This window comes from Lactuca virosa, chromosome 5, assembly GCF_052849685.1.
Source record: "Lactuca virosa cultivar CGN04683 chromosome 5, Lactuca_virosa_CGN04683_v6, whole genome shotgun sequence".
NCBI lineage: Eukaryota > Viridiplantae > Streptophyta > Magnoliopsida > Asterales > Asteraceae > Lactuca > Lactuca virosa.
In genome coordinates, this window is record NC_136430.1 from 461,606,644 (window position 1) to 461,626,648 (window position 20,005).

Here is a 20,005-nt window from a genome sequence, read left to right on the forward strand (position 1 = left end):
AATTCCCGAGGGAAGGACCAACAGGGTCGAGGCCGCTGTGGCAAATGCGGTAGGTCGCATGCGGGGACGTGCAGGGCGGGTAGTTCGGGCTGCTTTAAGTGCGGCCGAACTGGACATGTGAGCAGGGATTGTACTGATGCTTCTACCACCACTACCACCACATTATCTGATCTGATTTGATTTCGGTGCAATCAGAGGGGCCACAAGAGGTCCCAGTGTCCGAGTTTGGCAGCAGCAGGGAAGGTGGCGGCACCCGCCCCTGCTACATTGAGGATTACGGACGGCCGTCAGGGCTGGGCAGAGTTGCCAGTGGTGAAGAGAAGAGCCTTCCAGTTGACAGCAGAGGAGGCACGTGCAGCTCCTGATGTCGTTACGGGTATGTACCTTCTCCTTATCTCTTTATTTGTATTGATAATTGCTTATGTTTATGTGTTTGTTATAGGATCGTTCTTAGTGAACGGTATATTGGCCTTGGTATTGTTTGATTCGGGTGCAACTCGATCTTTTGTTTTGCTCGCGCTCAGCAAGCAATTCATAGGAGCTCCGGGGGAGCTGGATTGCCCACTTAATGTGGAGATAGAAGATGACAGGACCGTTAGGGTTGCGAGGGTTCACAGAAGTTGTACACTACAGTTATTCGATGAGCAGTTTTCAGTGGAACTGGTTCCTATTCCCCTGCGAGGGAATAAGGTGATAGTGGGTATAGATTGGCTGAGCCCCAATGGGGCAGTGATCGACTGCGAGCAGCAGATAGTGAGGGTTCGGACTCGTAGTGGGGGAGGGTTAGTGATTCAGGGCGAGAGGCAACAACGCGGACCGGTTTTATGTTCAGCAGCGAGGGCGAGGCGTTACCTTCAGCAGGGTTGCGCAAGATATGTCGCTTATGTGATGGATACCCGGGATAAGGGTAAGGCGACCGTGGATGATGTACCGATCGTGCGAGAGTACTCGGATGTATTCCCGGAGGATTTTCCTGGGATACCTCCGGAGAGACAGGTTGAGTTCAGGATCGACTTAGTCCCTGGTGCGACTCCGATAGCCAAGGCATCGTATCGGTTGGCTCCTCCTGAGATGCAGGAGTTGTCTATGCAACTGTAGGAGCTGCTAGACAAGGGATTTATCAGACCAACTAGTTCACCATAGGGAGCACCAATCCTTTTTATGAGGAAGAAGGATGGTTCGCAACGGATGTGCATAGACTATCGGGAGCTGAATAAGGTAACGGTGAAGAACCGTTACCCCCTCGCGAGGATTGATGATTTGTTTGACCAGCTACAGGGTGCATCTTGTTTCTCCAAGATTGATCTGCGATCGGGTTATCACCAGATGCGAGTCAGGGACGAGGATGTCCAGAAGACAACTTTTAGGAATCGTTATGGGCAATATGAGTTCGTGGTGATGTCGTTTGGGCTCACCAATGCTCCAGCAGCGTTCATGGACCTCATGAACCGAGTGTGCAGACCGATGTTGGATCGTTCTGTGATCGTTTTCATTGATGATATATTGGTCTATTCCAAGACTCAGGAGCAGCATGAGGAGCACCTGAGGAAGGTGCTGGAGACACTGAGGAGGGAGAGACTTTTTGAAATGTTCTCCAAGTGTGAGTTCTGGTTGCGCGAGGTGAAGTTTCTGGGGCACCTTGTCAACCAGGAAGGTATTCTGGTCGATCCGGCCAAGATAGAGGTCGTGATGCAGTGGGAGGTTTCTAGGTCTCCAACTGAGATTCGAAGTTTTCTTGGTCTAGCGGGTTATTACAGGAGATTCATCCAGGATTTCTCCAACATTGTTGTTCCTTTTACCCGAATGACCAAGAAGACGGTGACATTCCACTGGGGGCCTGAGCAGCAGGTAGCCTTCGAGACACTGAGACAGCGGTTATGCGAGGCACCGATTTTGGCCCTACCCGACAGAGTTGATGACTTCGTAGTTTATTGTGACGCGTCGATTACGGGCATGGGTGCAGTTTTGATGCAGAGGGGTCATGTGATAGCTTACGCGTCGAGACAGCTGAAGCCTCACGAGGCAAACTATCCTACGCATGATTTAGAGTTGGGGGCTGTGGTTTTCTCCCTCAAGATTTGGCGGCATTACCTCTACGAGGTCCGTTGTACCATTTACACATACCACAATAGTTTGAGGTACCTCATGGATCAGCCGAATCTGAACATGAGGCAGCGTCGGTGGTTGGATGTGGTGAAGGATTATGACTGTGAGATCCTTTACCACCTGGGCAAGGCCAATGTGGTGGCCGACGCCCTGAGCCGCAAGGCGGTGGCGGATCCAATTAGAGATATATGTTTGAGGAGGACAGTGATTACTCCACTGATGGAGCAGATTAGAGAGGCGCAGGTTGAGGGCCTGAAGGAAGAGCGCCAGAAGTGTGAGAGGATTGTAGTTCGGGTGGCCTCGTTTGATTATGACAGCCGAGGGTTGTTGAACCTACATGGGAGGGTCTGGGTTCCGTACTGGGGCGGAGTACGACAGGTTTTGATGGATGAGGCCCATAAGTCGAGGTTCTCCATCCATCCTGGGGCGATGAAGATGTATCGGGATCATCGCCCTGATTACTGGTGGCCCTGCATGAAGCGGGACGTTGCTTGGTACGTAGAGCGGTGCTTGACCTGCAGGAAGGTCAAGGCAGAGCACCAGAGACCACACGGCAAGATGCAGCCGTCAGACATTCCCGTGTGGAAATGGGAGGATGTCACCATGGATTTCATTACCAAGCTTCCTAGGATCGCACGTGGAGTAGACTCGATATGGTTCATCGTGGATCGGTTGACCAAGAGCACTCACTTTATCCCGATCCAGGAGAACATATCGGCCAAGAAGTTGGCCGAGATATATGTGCGATAGATAGTGGCGCGGCATGGAGTGCCTGTCTCGGTGGTGTCAGACCGAGATGTCCGTTTCACTTCGAGATTTTGGAAGCGGTTTCACGAGGAGATGGGTACTTGTCTCCACTTCAGCACCGCCTTCCACCCTCATACAGACGGACAAAGCAAGAGAATGATACAGACTCTCGAGGACATGTTGCGCGCATGTTTTTTGGATTTCAGTGGCAGTTAGGATATGTATCTTCCATTAGCGGAATTTTCGTATAACAACAGTTACCATGTCAGCATAGACCGACCTCCCTTCGAGATGCTCTACGGGAGGAAGTGTAGGACCCCAATTTGTTGGGGTGAGGTCGGTCAGAGAGTCATGGGGAGTACTGAGGTAGTACTCAAGACTACAGAGCGGATCCATCAGGTCCGGAGCAGGCTCCAGACTGCTCAGAGTCGGCAGAAGAGCTACGCCGACAAACGACGTTCAGATTTAGAGTTTCAGGTGGGCGATATGGTCCTCCTGAAGGTGTCACCTTGGAAAGGTGTCATCCGGTTCCGGAAACAGGGCAAGTTGGGCCCCAGGTACATTGGTCCTTTCATGGTTATAGCCCGGGTGGGCAGGGTGGCTTATCGGTTGGATCTACCGGCAGAGTTCAGTCAGATCCACAGCACTTTCCATGTTTCCCAGTTGCGGAAGTGCTTAGTGGATGATTCAGTGATTGTGCCCTTGGAGGATATTCAGGTTAACAACAACCTAAACTACATCGAGAGACCGGTGGCGATTCTGGATCACAAGACGAAAACCTTGAAGAACAAGGTTGTTCAGTTAGTGAAGGTGCAGTGTCAGCACCGCAAGGGTTCAGAGTGGACATGGGAGCCCGAGGAGGAGATGAGGGAGCACTACCCAGAGTTGTTTTTAGACGCAGCAGAATTCGAGGACGAAGTCTAAGACAAGTGGGGGAGAATTGTAACGCCCGGACTCTGATACGCATTTATTTACAAACTATTCATGTTTTGAAAAGCTACTCGACGAGTTGGAAGCCCCAGACTCGTCAAGTAGAAGTTAGCCTTGGACGCGGGATTCAGCCACCGACTCGACGAGTCAAGAGCTCTGGACTCGGCGAGTAGGCCTGACAGTGTGAAACCCTAATTTTAGGGTTTTGCACCATATTGAAGCATCTTAATCCCCACCCATTGGCCTCATTTACAACCTCCTTGTCCCAAACCCTAATCCACGAAACCCTAGTGCCTTCCTTGAGTGTTTGAGCCATTTTGAGTGATTTTATGCACTTTTGAAGCTTGTGGAAGAAGAAGAAGATAGAAGGCTCAAAAGGGAAGAAGTAGATCCAGGAACTACACTCCATTTGCTACATTCTCTGGTAATCAAGTCTCTAACTTGACCATTATTTTCTTAGATCTATTTACTTCCATTTTATGAGGGTTTTGGTTCAAGAACCTTGGTCTTTGGGATTTAGAGGTCCCAAGTGACTTATATTTCAGATCTGGGATCTAGGAAGGGTTCCATGGCATAAAGGTGCAAACTTTATGACCATGGAAGCCCCATGCAAGCTTATAAGCATTTATATGGCCTTTTTAGCACTAAAAGACCATGCATGGAAGGAAAGCTTGGAACTTTACGTGTCCAACTGATGATCAAAGCCTAGATCTAGTATATTGTGCCTTGGTTTAGGGTGTTATGGCTTATGGACCAAGATCTATGTTTTAGAGAAGTTAGGGTTTGAGCTAAAACCATTAAGAAGGACTAAGGGCGGGTAAAGTTGGAAACTTTAACCTTAAAAGTGTATTCCCAGTGGGTAGATGAAGTTTGGAGGTTGGATCTGAAGGGTAGGAGCTTAATCCATTGAGATGGCACAATCAGACAGGGGAACTCGGCGAGTCCATAGAGGGACTCGACGAGTCCATAGAGGGACTCGACGAGTTGATTTTGGTTTATCCCGTTTTAGCTTAAGGCAGAACTCGACGAGTCGATGAAAGGACTCGGCGAGTTAAATCGGTAGATCGCGACTGTGAGTAGCCTGGAAACTCGACGAGTCAGGAGGAGAATCGACGAGTTAGATCGCAATTTCAGGATCTAGGACTCGGCGAGTTGGTGGAGCAACTCGGCGAGTTAGTGCAACCAGAAGGTTGACTTTGACCCAAACGTTGACTTTGACCAGGGGTAAAATAGACATTTTACCCCAGGAAGGATTATCAGATTTTGATTAAGTGTTATTATGAAATTGATAGTCGGGGAGTCGTCGGAGCAGCAGTCAGAGATTCCTCATTCGAGTTTTCAACAGTCAGCCTTGCGAGGTGAGTTTCCTTCAGTAGGAACGGGTCTACGGCACCAAGGTCGGCCCGCAGTATGATTATGTTAGTAGATGAGTGTGGGCGAGGCCCGTATCTCCCAGTTAGCTGAGTATGGGCGAGGCTCGTATCTCATAGCCTAGTTTGATTATGTATATATGCTTGATTGATAAAATTAGTTATACTTGTTGTATGTGTGATACTTGTATGTTTGTTAAGTATTTGGGTGTGGGCGGGGCCCGTATCTCATAGCAGTTGAGTGTGGGCGGGGCACGTATCTCATAGTAGCCGAGTGTGGACGGGGCTCGTATCTCATAGTAGCTGAGTGTGGGTGGGGCCCATATCTCAGAGTCAGCGGAGTGTGGGCGAGGCCCGTATCTCCCAGTTAGCGGAGTGTGGGCGGGGCCCTATCTCCATGAGTGTGGACGGGGGCCATATCTCCAGGTTGCATGTTATGTGTATGGTATGTGGTAGTTTGGGGAGAATCACTAAGCTTCGTGGTTACAGTTTTTAGTTTTGGTTTCAGGTACTTCCGGTAGCAAGGGGAAGGGCTCGGGATGATTGCAGTGCACACACCATTTTTTTCAGCCTGGGATGTTTATACTCTGATATTTTGATATACATTGATATGATGTTTGAGATATTATGACGTGTGTTTTGGATATCTATGGTTTTATTAATGATTTAAAAATGAAATTTTTGGACCGTATTTTTGGGATGTTTCAGGGTTAGTGCAAGTTTCAAGGATGAGTTATGTTGGGTCATCCGGCCAGTTGAGGAATGTCTAGCCTTTCTCTAGGGAGTGAGAATAGGATTTATGAGTATTCTAGTATGTGTTGTTAGGGTTGTTGTGGTGATCTTCTGAGACAAATACGGGTAGGTGCGGAAGTTAGTATGGGCTCGTACTACTAGAAGCACAGGACACGAACGCGTAGCAGGGAAGTCACAACCCCTAGGGTTTTGTTGGGGAATGGTTCATGTGGTATGATATATGCCTCATGTGATATTTTCTGGTTTATTTTCAGTATGGTGGTTACGAGGCGATTGGAGTCAGGATCCGGATCAGGAGCAGGAACGAGTGGTCAGGATAGGCCAAGATTGTCTGAGTATCCGGTTATGGAGATGATTCATGCTGAGGTTGTTTCTATTCTCCGGGGCCAGATATCGGAGTTGTTTGGATCTATCAATACCGCCATGATGGATTTCTTTGATGACCGATATGTTTCACTTTCTGAGGTTGCTGCTGCTGCGGAGATTAGCGGGGGGAGAGCTTTCCAGTACTGGGACTTCGATAATACGAAGCCCCCGGTGTTTGATGGGTTTTATGATCCAATCATTTCCATGAGGTGGTTGTCTCACGTTGAGGGATGTTTCTTTACTTGCTCCTGCCCGACTGACCAGAATGTCAAGTGCGCTCTGAACCTTCTTCGGTCTGGAGAGAAGGATTGGTGGACGTTGGTTACTGGTTCATACACTCCATAGCAGAGAGTTGTTGTATCATGGGAGCAATTTTCTGATATGTTTCGCTCAAGATATGTCCATTTGGTTGAGAGAGAGAGACAGATAGAGAGATAGAGAGAGAGAGAGAGATAGATTAGCCCAGGAGTATCAGGACCTAAGGCAGGGGACGGAGTTGGTGACCGAGATCACCAAGATGTTCACTGAGAGAGCATTGTTTTGCCCCGAGTTTGCTGCTACTCGACGCTATAGTACACTTGTGGAGTTATAGGAGGCCGCTAGGCGGCAAGAGATTGAGTTGGAGCTCTAGACGAAGGAGTAAAGGCAGGATCTGGTGCAATCGCAGCGTGCAGCAAAGCGGTTTAAGGCCGCTGACCGCTGATGTGAGATCTGGGAGTCAGAAGGGTCGCGCTTGTGGCAAGTGCGGCAAGGTTCATGAGGGCCCTTTGTCGATCTACTTCTAGATGCCAAAAATGTGGCAATGAGGGGCACTTTGTGAAGGATTGTCTCCACCCAGCCCCAGTACCGAGCACCAGGATTTGCTACCATTGTGATCAGGTTGGCCATGTAAAGGTCAACTGTCCATTGCCCACCACCAAGCCGGCGCAGGCCCCGACGTCCGCCACCCTGAGGATCACCGATGGGCGCCAGAGTAGGGCGGAACCCCCGAGGGTTTGGGGCCATGCTTTTCAGCTCACTGCCGAGGAGGCCAGGGCAGCGCCAGACTTCGTGATTGGTATGTTTCTATTTATTGTTTTTTTCGATTAACTTATGGTATGCTTGTGTTTATGTTTCTAACAGGTACATTCTTAGCGAACTCTTTGTCTGATCTTGTGTTCTTTGACTCGGGCGTGAGTGGGTCCTTCGTGTCTCGATCTTTTAGTATGGATTTTGGTATGATCCATAGCGAGTTGGAGTGTCCGTTGCAGGTTTTTGTCACCAACGATTATGGGGTTTCTGCATCCAGAGGATATTAGGGTTGTTTATTGGAGATCTTTGGGGTCCCTTATCCGATAGATTTGATTCTGATCCCCATGAGGGATGTGTGTGTGAGTAGGGATAGATTGGCTTAGCAGGTTTGGTGTTATGATCGATTGTGAGGGACAGCGAGTGATAGTTCGAACCCCAAGTGGGGGAAAACTGGTTATCTACGGAGAGGGTACCAGGGTTGGATCAGGGTTTTGTTCGGCGGCCAGGGCTTGGTAGTATATTCAGCATAGGTGTTGTGACATCCCCAATTTCACGGCCAGAAAAGACCGATTTCGTTTATGCTTTTAAAATAAAATCAGAGTAATCTTTCAAAAGGTGTTGCGGAATTTGTCCCCAAAACAAAATATGATAAAATTTTATCAAAGCATTTCTTAAAGAAATGTATTTTCATTATATTACAAAACCGCGGGATGTCATGTTCCGATACAGACCAAAAGCATAAACAGTACGATATAGGCCTTACAACAGATATTTACATCTATCAGCCTATAATCCAAAATCCCTCGTCATCATCCAACTATGCTCTTGTTCCACTACCTGTAATATAAAAAGTTGAGTGGGTCAGGCTTGGGAGCCTGGTGAGCACATAGGGTTTTCAACCCACAATAAATAAATTTATTAATTTCACCAACCAACAATAAATTTATTAATTTCATCAACCAACAATAACCCTGATTACACGTTCCCGTTATCCTCACTTTACGTCCCTAAACATCTATCATAAGGGACCTAGCCTAAGGATCATCATCGGGATGGACACTACTGCTAAGGGGGTTCCTCAGCAATAATTGTCCGTAAGGCAACCATGAGGGGGATGAAGTACACCGGTGAACACATCATTCACAAACACCTACAGGTTGCGAGCGTGCTAGCGTTCCACTGGACTGTCTAGAAAGGTCTATGGTTGTCATCTATACTCCGTTAGATGACTGGAACATAAACAACTTCGAGGCCTCTCATCATTTTATCACACATCAACTATTTCATCTATCCATGTTTTACCCAACATATTTGTATATATATATATATATATATATATATATATATATATATATATATATACAGTCTAAAACCTATATAAAACATCCATTCAACACCCATCTCAAATAAACAAACAATATATATACACATAGCACGTATTTTATAGAAAATACTTCATATCTATGTGTAAGATGAAAGTGACTATACACTCACTTTATTTGACGATAATTGGACAACACTTTGTCCCTTAAAACAATCTTTTTCGATGTAAACGGGATGTTTTCTCAAAAACCGGGCTCTGCGTGGGCAAAGTTTTGACTCGAAAAAATCTTTTTCTTCGATACTTCTGGCTCTCCGGGGCTTTCTTATGATGCTAGGATGGTACCCTAGGCTTTAGGGGGTTTAGGATAGGCTAAAAGGTAGTAGAGAGTGAAAGAGAGAAGGATTTTGTAACATTAACTCGGTTGGCTTCGCATGTTATTTATAGTGGCCGAAGCCTCGTATTACGCGGGGCGTAATCTTCATGTACACACGGCGAACTGCCTTGCGAGACTCTACGTTGGGCGTAGACCGAATACGTTGGGCGTAAGAAAGGATCACTTCGGACGCGTCAAGGCTATGAACACGTGTGCACCATGCGAAGGAGTAGGCTACGTGGCCAATCTCGGACCGTGAACACGAGTACGATGGGCGTACTCCTGTACGTTGGGCGTACCTCTTCGGACCAGCCTCGAAGTTTGTGTTTGAAACTTCAAAAATTCATATCTTTCGCATACGGGCTCCGTTTTTTACGTTCTTTATATCCACGCGTAGGTATGACCGTGCTCTACAACTTTCGTTTAGACTCCGTCGGCTAATTTTGAATTTATTTTTAAAGTTATATTTTTAACAGGTCGGGACAGGAAAAGTCTGTTAAAAATTCATAACTTCTTCATCCGACATCCGTTTTCATTTGTCTTTTTACCGTTAAACTACTATCGACGAGATCTTCGATTCTCGTTTAGGTTGTGTCGTCTAAAAATTGCTCGATCTGTAATTCAAATTTCGGGCTGCATACTGTCATGCCAAATCTTAGAAAATTCGTAAATTCCTCATACGAAGTAAGATTTGAACATTCTTTTTATGCATGCTCTCGGTTTAACGTATACTACGACTTTCATTTAGATCGCTAAGGCTAAAAAGCACTTTATCGTAAATTCACTTTTTACGTCACACAGCGTCGTGTCGGTTCTGTCGCGAAACTTCGACAGGTCATAACTTCTTCGTTATAACTCGAATTTCGGCGTTCTTTATATCTCCGGAATCCTTGTTACGACCACTACAACTTTCTTCATAGATATCGGGTTTATCTAACATTTATTTAAATCATAATAATTAAGTATAAAGCACATAATACTCAAATAATACATTTTAATTACTTCAAAACAATTTACAAAGGTTGGCCTAGACTATTACATCATCTTTAATGCTTAGCCCAGAAACACGAGCGTTACAGGTGTATAGGTTACCTTGCCTATGTGGTTGATACTTGGGTAGGGGAACAGGTATCCGTTTCAGATGTGCCAGTTTTCACGGAGTTTGCTGATGTATTTCCGGAGGAGTTACTCGTTGTGCTTCCCGAGAGGCAGGTTGAGTTCAGGATTGACCTAGTGCCAGGTGCAGCTCTGATTGCCAAAGCGCACAACCCGAGATGCAGGAGTTGCCATCTCAGCTTCAGGAGCTGCTAAGCAAGCAGTTCATCAGACCGAGCAGTTCGCCATGGGGAACTCCGATATTGTTTGTCAAGAAGAAGGATGGTTTAAACTGGATGTGCATTGATTATCGGGAGTTTAACAATTTGACGGTGAAGAACCATTATCCCCTTCTGCGGATTGATGACCTCTTTGATCAGTTGTAGGGTGAATCTTGGTTTTCCAAGATCGACTTGAGGTCGGGGTATCATCAAGTGAGGGTGAGAGAGGAGGACATGGAGAAGACCGCGTATCGGACTCGTTATGGGCATTACGAGTTCGTGGTGATGCCATTTGGGATTAACAATGCGCCTGCAGTGTTTATGGATTAGATGAATCGGGTATGCAGGTCGATGCTCGATCGATCATTTATTCTGTTCATTGATGATATATTGGTGTGTTCCAAAACCAGAGAGCAGCACGAGGAGCACCTTCGAGAGCTTTTGGGAGTGTTGAGGCGAGAATGGTTGTATGCCAAGTTCTCGAAGTGTGAGTTTTGGTTACGAGAGGTCCAGTTCCTGGGACATCTCGTTAACCAAAACGGGATTTTGGTCAATCCGGCCAAGATCGAGGTCGTGATGCAGTGGGAGGTTCCAAAATCTCCCTCAGAGATCAGTAGTTTCTTGGGTTTGGCGGGATATTATTGGAGATTTATCCATGATTTCTCAAAGATTGTTGTACCCCCCACTCGTCTGAAGAGGAAGGGAGTGGATTTTCGATGGGGCCCTGAGCAGCAAACGACATTTCAGACGCTACGACAGAGGTTATGTGAGGCCCCGGTATTGACCCTTCCGGAGGGTGTTGAGGATTTCGTGGTATTTTGTGATGCATTGATCACTGACTTGGGGGCAATTCTTATGTAGAGGGGACGAGTGATTGTGTATGCTTCTCGGTAGCTGAAGTCGCATGAGGCACGATATCCTACTCATTACCTGGAGTTGGGGGCAATAGTGTTTGCCCTCAAGATTTGGAGACATTATCCATATGGGGTCTGTTGTACCTTTTACACGGATCACAAGAGTTTGTGATATCTTATTGATCAGCCGAACCTGAACATGAGGCAACACAGGTGGCTTGACGTGGTCAAGGATTATGACTGCGAGATCCTTTACCATTCGGGTAAAGCAAATGTAGTCGCGGATGCTTTGAGCCGCAAGTCAGCGGGATCTTCAGTTGGAGAGATGTGTATGAGGATATCCACTGATTCCCCACTTTTGGATTTGATCAGATGGGCACAGGCAGAAGGAGTCGGGAAGGAGAACTGGAAGCAGGAGAGGATCAGGGACGATATCGACAGGTTTGTCACCGATAGTTGGGGATTGTTGACCCGGTGTGGTCAGGTTTGGGTTCCAATTTTTGGTGGGATCAGACAGATGGTTTTAGAGGAGGCTCATAAGTCTCACTTTTGGATACACCCGGGTGCCACCAAGATGTATCGGGATTTGAGACTGATTTACTGATGGCCGTGTATGAAGAGGGAGATAGCCTGGTATGTTGAGATGTGATTGACATGTAGGATGGTCAAGGTCGAGCATCAGAGGCCACATGACAAGCTGCAGCCTTTAGAGGTTCTTATGTGGAAGGGGGAACAGATCACCATGGATTTTATCACCAAGTTATCGAAGATTGCCAAGGGATTTGATGTTATATGGGTCATCGTGGATCGCTTGACCAAGAGTGTCCACTTTTTGGCCATCCGGGAGAGCTCCTCGGCCAAAAAGTTGGCCGATGTGTATGTTCAGGAGATTGTTGCTCATCATGGGGTTCCGGTCTCCATTGTATCAGACTGAGATGTTCGGTTCACTTCCCGATTATGGAAAAAGTTCCACGAGGATACATTTCAACACTTATTATCATCCGCAGACTAACGGTCAGAGTGAGCGGACCATCCAGAAACTTGAGGATATGTTGCGGGCTTGGGTCATAGATTTTGGTGGGAGTTGGGATTCCTACCTACCCCTTGCAGAGTTTTCCTACAATAACAACTATTACTCCAGTACTGGTGCCCCGCCTTTTGAGCTCTTGTATGATCGAAGATTTCGTACCCCAGTGTGTTGGGGAGAGGTTGGTCACAGAGTCATGGGAAGGACTGAAGTAGTCCTTCAGACTACAAAGCTTTTTCACCAGATCAAGCAGAGACTGCGGACAGCTCAGAGTCGGCAGAAGAGTTATGCCGACTGGCGCCGATCGGAGTTGGAATTTCAGGTCGGTAATATGGTTCTACTAAAGGTCTCACCCTGGAAGTGTGTGATATGCTTCAGAAAGAGGGGGAAATTGGGGCCCCGGTATATTTTAAATTGAAGTTTTTTTTTCATTTACTTGAATCAAAATAAATAAAAATATCAGAAAACTATAAATAACAAAAATATTATATTATATTATATTATATTATATATATATATATATATATATAATTTCAAATTTACAAAATTACACAAATGCTCCTTGAGGTTTGTAGTATATTGCAAATTTAGTACAAGGGTGAAATAGTCTTTTTCATTAAAATCTAACAGCTGAAAATTTAGATTTAACGGCAGGAGGACCTTTCATATAATTTTGAAAACCACAGGGACCACTGAATTGACGTTTTCCTTGAAAGTCCCAAAGTGAGATATTTTGCAAACCACACGGACCAATTATGAAATTTTGTCTAAATTTTATTTCCAAATCTGTTTTTTCTCCTGGTAAGGTATGATTATGTTAGGCCATTTGATTTAAGCCTAACAACACCAATACATTTGCATCGTGATGTCACGGTTTCAAGTTCGACACTACTTTTGTAACATCCCCAAATCAAGAGTAAAAATTTTCAATTTAAAAAAACCCTTTAATAATTCATAAACCGTACAAAAACATTGTTTTCAAGAACATAGTCAAATTAGAGTATCCCAAAATCCTTAATCAACCAAATATCCAAGCATGATGTGCACAATCACACCTTTGTCTTGCCCCGATCATCTAATGTACCTGAAACCATAAAATCAAACTGTAAGCCAAAGCTTAGTGAGTTCCCCCAAGGTACCACACACAACCAAAACAATATACATAATGCATTATGGGTCCATAATCTCCCCACTGGATTAGCCTGGCCCACAACCTCCCGGTTGGATTGCCACTCTGGCCAACAATCTCTCGATCGGATTGCCACTAGCCCATAATCTCCCGATTGGATTGCCACATAGCAATACAACCTCAACCTAAACCACACTATGTCGACATATGCAACAGATAAATATATAACAACAAACAGATAAACATGGAGATCTCATCAGATCACTACAGCATAGCAACATTCTAAACCAGGATACATAATCTACTGGGCCGGCATTATAGTGAGGAAAACCCACCTCAGTATCAGAAAAGATAATTAGACAAAATATTGCTTCAAACACTGCCTCTACCGATCACCTATACAAATAATTGGGCCTTAAACTCCACTACTACTCAAAATACCCAAAATGCCCTTAGGTTTAACTTCGTCAAACCCTAGGTCAAATGTCAAAGCCAGAAAGTCAAAAAGTCAAGGGAAGTCAACATAGACTGAGTACGCTCAGTGTACTCAGCAACTACGCCCAGCGTAGTGCACCATTGGCCAGATTGTGGGGCATCAACCAGGTACGCACAACGTACCACTCGGTACGCCCAGAGTACTCGGCTGATTCCCATTTCCTCTCTTTAAGTGCCTATTCCTTAAAGACTTTTCATCCAAATTCAGATCTAGACCCAAAACATCGTTCTAAGTCATAAATTTTCCACATTTATGACTTTTCATGGCTAGAAAAGGTCCAAAACCTAAAACCCTAACTTAAAAATCCATTAAGACATTATAAATCTTGCATGGAAGGAATAGAAGGACCAAGATCACATTTTTATGGTTCCTAACAGATTCATAATGGCAAAAGTTTCCAACTTTATCCATTTGGATGGTCCAAACAAACAAGATCTAGTTTTTAAGTCTCAAAAAGGACCAAAAATGCATCTTTCTTAACTTAATCCATTAAGTCCAAGTCTCCAACCTTCATATCTGAATCAATATGATGTTTAGATGGATAAAGTTTCCAACTTTATCCATAACAAGGTCACAAACTTTCAATATCTAAACTTTATGCAATAAAGTGACCAAAAAGTGACAAATATGAAAATTAACAAGATCTATGAAACTAATGAGAAATTTTGAAGCTTTTTACTCACAATGGTCCAGAAATTATGTGATCTTGTTGGATCTATGTTTGAATCCTTCTTCCATACACTTTGCCACCACCTTGTTTTTCAAGATTCCACCTTCTAATGGAGAAATAAACTTATAAATTATGCCAAGGCTCAAAATAAGTGAGATGAGGCTAGGGTTTCGAGTTAGAGACTTAAGAGGGTGGAGGCTCATGATAGGAAGGACCCCCCCCCCCCTAAGGGGTTAGAGACCTTAAATAGGGCTCAAAACCCTGAAATTAGGGTTTTTACACTACGAAATTACGCCATGCATAACTTTGGTTACATCCTACGTACTCCACCAAAAACATGTCCCACCCTCAGCATGTACGCCCTGCGTACTCCCTTGTGTATGCGTTGCGTACTACTAGACTCCCTTTGCCTAACTTTAAACAACCATAACTTCTTGTTTCAACTTCGTTTTTGATGATTTTTATATCCACAGAAGGTATCGATGAGCCCCACTACTCTATCTAGTTACTTATGACTAAAAACATCTCAAACTAAAATCCTTAATTTATGCAAGAAGCCTAAAACATTACCTTTCCCATTTTACCCCGCAGCTTACAACGAACAATCCAAGGTTTAAATTACTTATCCAACACCATCAACATCCAATAGAGTCTAAACTCCATTCGCTTGAAACCCAAGGCCTTACATGGTCGAATTACGGCCCACAAACCCTGAATTAAGAAACGTCCCAAAACAGGATGTTACAACTTCTTGCACGTGTAACGTACCGAGGTCCCATATAAGACTTTAATATTAGTCCTCCCATATTACGTATGCCAATTGGTTTAACCCTACCATGGGTTCATCAGGGAAGTGACAATAACCCCTACCCCCCCCCCCCTCACGACCAGTTGTGTCTAACCCGCTACGGTCCCCTTCATTGTCAAACTCTTCAGTGACTTGGCCAGACAGCAACGACTAGACTAATAACGTCATTAATCTAGACGGGGCCCTTTTGGATAGGGATGACAATTGATGACACGACACAAAATGAAATTGGGACGAAAATAAAATTCGAATTCGTGTTCGTGTCCTGTTCGTGTTAAGTGTAAAAAACACGATATTGTGTCGTGTCGTGTTTGTGTTCGTGTTCAAAATTCAACACGATTTAGCATTTTTTACATGTTTTTCGTGTTTGTCGTGTTATGTATGCTTAAATATTAGTTAAATAAACTAATTTTTATATTATGTTATCTTTGTCGTGTCGTGTCGTGTTTGTCATTTTTTAATTGGTTTGTTTTCGTGTTAGTTAAAAAAACGCGACTTCGTGTCGTGTCGTATCGTATCAGAAAAAAAAACACGACACGATGGCCCATTTTGTCAAACCTACTTTTTAACCCAATGACAAGCTAATCTAGTGGCATGGTCTTCGTCTTCTCGGTCAACACGGTCATTAGATATTTTCCCATGACAATGGGCTATATACGAAGAGGGCATATGTGGTATGGACTCTGATTACCTATGTGTCTTGACCCTTGAGTAGTGGGTACTTGTAGTGACTAGTGAGTGATTGTACATATCGATACCATTAACATAAAAACATATTAAATTATAGTTGTGTTGAAAAAATTGATATGAATGGTGTTTATGGTTGTAAAATCTGGTTGACCAATTACCATGGTGATGAACTCTTTAGTCAGTTTAAATAATCATTGCTAGGAGACAAATTTTATCTTAATCCGGAACATAAGCAACTATTCATCTTCACCGTTTTGTTTGGATCTTGTTTTGGGTTCTTAGTGAGATTCCACATGAGGAACTATTCATGTTCTCGAGTTTTATCCCATTGAGGATTCATTGATGCCTTGTTCTAGAGTTAAAATTAAGGAAAGGGAAGGTAAAGAAATTGATGAAAAAAAGAATGGAAAAAGAATTGATTAGGTGTGTTCTAAAGTTGGAAAGAAATTTATGTTCTCAAGTTGAAAAAAAAATATTTTTTTTTTACATTTTTGCCCTTCATTTGTTAATAAAACATTAAACAATATTCTAAGTGTTACAAAATGGACTTTGGCATAGCGGTATCATAGGGATATGATCCCTTTAGCATAAGTTGAGGGTTTATATCCTGCTTCGGACAAAATGTGTAGCTTTAAGACTAAAATAGTAGGTGTATGTTAGCTATATACTAATAACTAAAATTGTATGCAATGTGTTGATTAATAGAAAAAGGATTTGTTCTTTGACAAAGGATTGCGCGGGTCTATCGAGGATATGGTAGTATGTGAATGCCTCTTCTTTGCAGACATCCAGTGGCGTATGGCTTCCTTACTAATCTGTTTCGGTGGTTTGGGTTTGTACTCAGCATACGAGGTTTCCTCCTACGCATCTGTAGCCTTGAGGGCCCAATCTTGGACATTACAAGACCACATCTTACGTGGCAGTGGCATATGTGGTATGGACTCTGATTACCTATGTGTTTTGACTCGTCTCCACGATACGATTCAGGGATTCGATTGTAGCAGTTTCACTAATAAGTACACCCCCCCCCCCTCACCCTTAAATCCCAAAAAGCATTTGTGTGTGCCCTTTTTAGCAAATTCGTCAAAAAAATCGACTTCGACATGACTGTTAGACAGAAAGCAGTTTTTGAGTTTCTTCGGGCACCTCATGCTCAGGATTTTCTGCTAACTATCCCTATTGATGGCCTCGTCGATCATATGTCTCCTGTGGAGTACCGAGATATCCTTCGTTACCGCCTCATAATTCCTCTATTCCCAATTGACGAGATATGTCCAGTTTCCCGCAAGGCATGTTTGGACACTTTTAGGGAACATGCAGTTCATTGTAGAGAGCTCCCTGGTTTCAAATACCGACATGATGTGGTTAGGGATGTTCATTTTTATGCTTGTTGGCATGCTGGTATTTCCGTGAAGAAAGAAGCGTCAGTGAACTTTTTTACGAACTCGCAGGATAGAAGATCCACACTAAGGTCAGGTGACATTTTGATCTTTGGATGGGTAAGAGGGAAGCACGCTTGTGTGGATCTTACTGGGGTCTCTCCTCTCGTCGATTTGATGAGCGGGAGTTTCACAGCAGGGCATGCCGCTTTGAAAGCCGCAGCATGCAAAGTGGCAAAGCACGAGAATGCATGTATAGAAAATCAACATGTGTTTATACCTTTTGCATTTGATACATTTAATTTTCTCACACCAAAGGCGGTGGAGCTCCTCAATAGAGTTCAATGGGTCATGCATTCTAATGTTATATCTCCTAGATCTGCAGATGTTGTTTTCAAAAGAATTAGTTTTGCCATCCAGAAAGGGCTAGCGGTGCAGATTGTTGTCTGTTTGTCTTCCGTCGATATGTATTGACCTCTGTGTTTTGTAAAACTAAATGGTTCACTTTATACCGTTATTAAAATGGCCATATTTTCCAAAAAAAAAAATAATAAAAAAAATAAAAAAAAATAAGATAAAGCACAAGTATTTCATTGTTTCTGTGTAGATTTGATCTTGAATTTTAATATGAAACCTTCTTTCGTGTTTTTCATTGTTCTTCTTAGTTGTGGGTTTGTTATTCAAAAAAAATCTGGGTTACTTGCAAAAAATGAAGACGAACAAACTTGCAAAAAGATAGGCTGAAGATGACCATATTCGATTGTATTGATCTTTAAGTGGGTTTTGATATTCCTTTTCTTAAATCCATAATATCAATGTTTATGATTATGTTTGGAATTCATTTTGGTTCATTTGATTTGGTTTTAAGCTTCATCTTCTTGAATCAATAAAAATTTATTCATCGTCTTCTCAGCTTATTTAACCAAAAAATTAAACACAAAGAAATCAGATGAATCAAAATAAATAACCTACAAAATTTATTCGATGTTCTTTGCACAGTCTTTTGTACCTGACTGAACCTCCAACTTTTTGCTAAACACAAAGACCAAATCTGCAGTTCAAGTCTACATACCACCATTACCATAATAGAAATCTTTTGAAATGTCATCATAGGAGATGAAAGAAACCATACCAATATCAATATTTCATGATCTTATTAGTAGGTCATTAATTGGTTTACTAGCAAGCATACAAAGAAATGCAAAAAAGGTTTTCTGTCAAATCTTGTATTTCATGCATGTGGGTTATGGCTTTGACAAGAGTGGGATGCAAAATTGGAAGAAAGATTATGTCTTGTCTAAGATATAGGTAGATCTCAACAACAAGCCTAATCATTTAACTGCTAAATAAGTCGAAGAGCATGATGTTTAATGGAAGCTGCAAATAATTTGCTTCATCTAAGAACTACATCTTAATGATGAATAAAAAAAGGTAAGATTTTACCTAACAACTAGATACATGCCTTCATTTGTGTCATCCACTTCTCAAAGCATTTCAACCAGGAGTTGTGTCCACATGGAGTCTGCAAGGTGACTGTAATCAACATATTCTAATCTAATTATCCAGAATATGTATGACATTACTTCTTATTCTTTTGAATAATAATTAACAAATCATGAATGGAGAATCCTTAGCTACATGAGATCACAATCTCATTTAATAACAGGAGTTTATAATCTTCATCATCATCTGTACCACTTTAATTTGAAGCAACAACATAAATTTGGAAAATTTATAACTTCTCAAAACGTTGATCTCAAACTGTTTTCACCATGAACATTAGTCATGGTAACAAGTAACAACTATATCACATCATCCATTTTTGGTGAGAAGATTACTGATATAGGAAGTCTCACTTTCCTAATGAGACACAATGATCGCCATTTGTACAAATTTAGGCTTGTTCAAACTTTCAAACCCATCAGAAAAGAAAAAAAAAAAAAACACAATAACACCAGTACGTTTCTATCGACTATAAATATAATGCAGCAAACAATAATTTCAAACTTAAATCATCTATGATGTACAAAATAGCAATCGATAAATGCAAATTCCGAACTCAAAGAATGAAATAAGGGTTCTTCATCGCTCAAAAAAAAATACAGAGGATTATACCTTTAGTTGCTGGAATAAGGATCAGTAAGGAGTAGCATCATCTTCAAATCGATGACTCTTCGGTAAAAACGAGAAAATCGCTAGAAAATATGGCAAATCGACTAACGAAACTTGATATTCTAGATAAATACATTTGAAGAAGCGTCCCACATCGGAGTTGTGGTAAAATAAAAAGGGTTTTATTGAGTAAACTGGAGGACAATGTCACGTGTTCGTAAGAAGGAGAGATGGTTGGCATCTCCCCTGACAGGGACGGGAACAGCCTTCGGGCTTACCTGTTACCACACATCCGGTTAAGGCTACCCACTTCGGTGGATCTATAACCCAATTTTTTTTATCCCCCTTCTACTTTACTAAATAATCTTTTTGCTTCTATATAACTAATTTCTTCTTTTTAACTTTACCTTTATATAACCGGTTTTTTATTTCTTCTTTTTCACTTTACTAGTAACTAAATTAATTTTGTTTGGTTCTGATGTAACCAGTAGAATATAATATTTGCTTTCCAACTTAATAAAAAAAAAAGTTAATTTCTAGATTG

General features: G+C 42.9%; 1 long non-coding RNA gene and 1 other non-coding gene across 5 annotated transcripts; one reads left to right on the forward strand and one right to left on the reverse strand.

Annotated features, from left to right (window-relative positions):
- Positions 1-12,978: 12,978 nt before the first annotated feature.
- LOC145116561 (uncharacterized) lies at positions 12,979-19,794 on the reverse strand. 4 transcript variants are annotated; one of them, XR_013712179.1, is made up of 3 exons: positions 19,465-19,794; positions 18,793-18,882; positions 12,979-13,261 (listed from the first exon to the last, which is right to left on the reverse strand). It is a non-coding gene; the product is annotated as an uncharacterized LOC145116561 (long non-coding RNA). The 4 variants fall into 4 exon arrangements; XR_013712180.1 differs by lacking the exon at positions 12,979-13,261 and adding an exon at positions 17,677-17,728; XR_013712181.1 differs by lacking the exon at positions 12,979-13,261 and adding an exon at positions 18,321-18,400.
- On the forward strand, positions 19,673-19,799 carry LOC145118168 (U6atac minor spliceosomal RNA). The gene has a single exon (XR_013713144.1). It is a non-coding gene; the product is annotated as a U6atac minor spliceosomal RNA (small nuclear RNA).
- Positions 19,800-20,005: the final 206 nt, after the last annotated feature.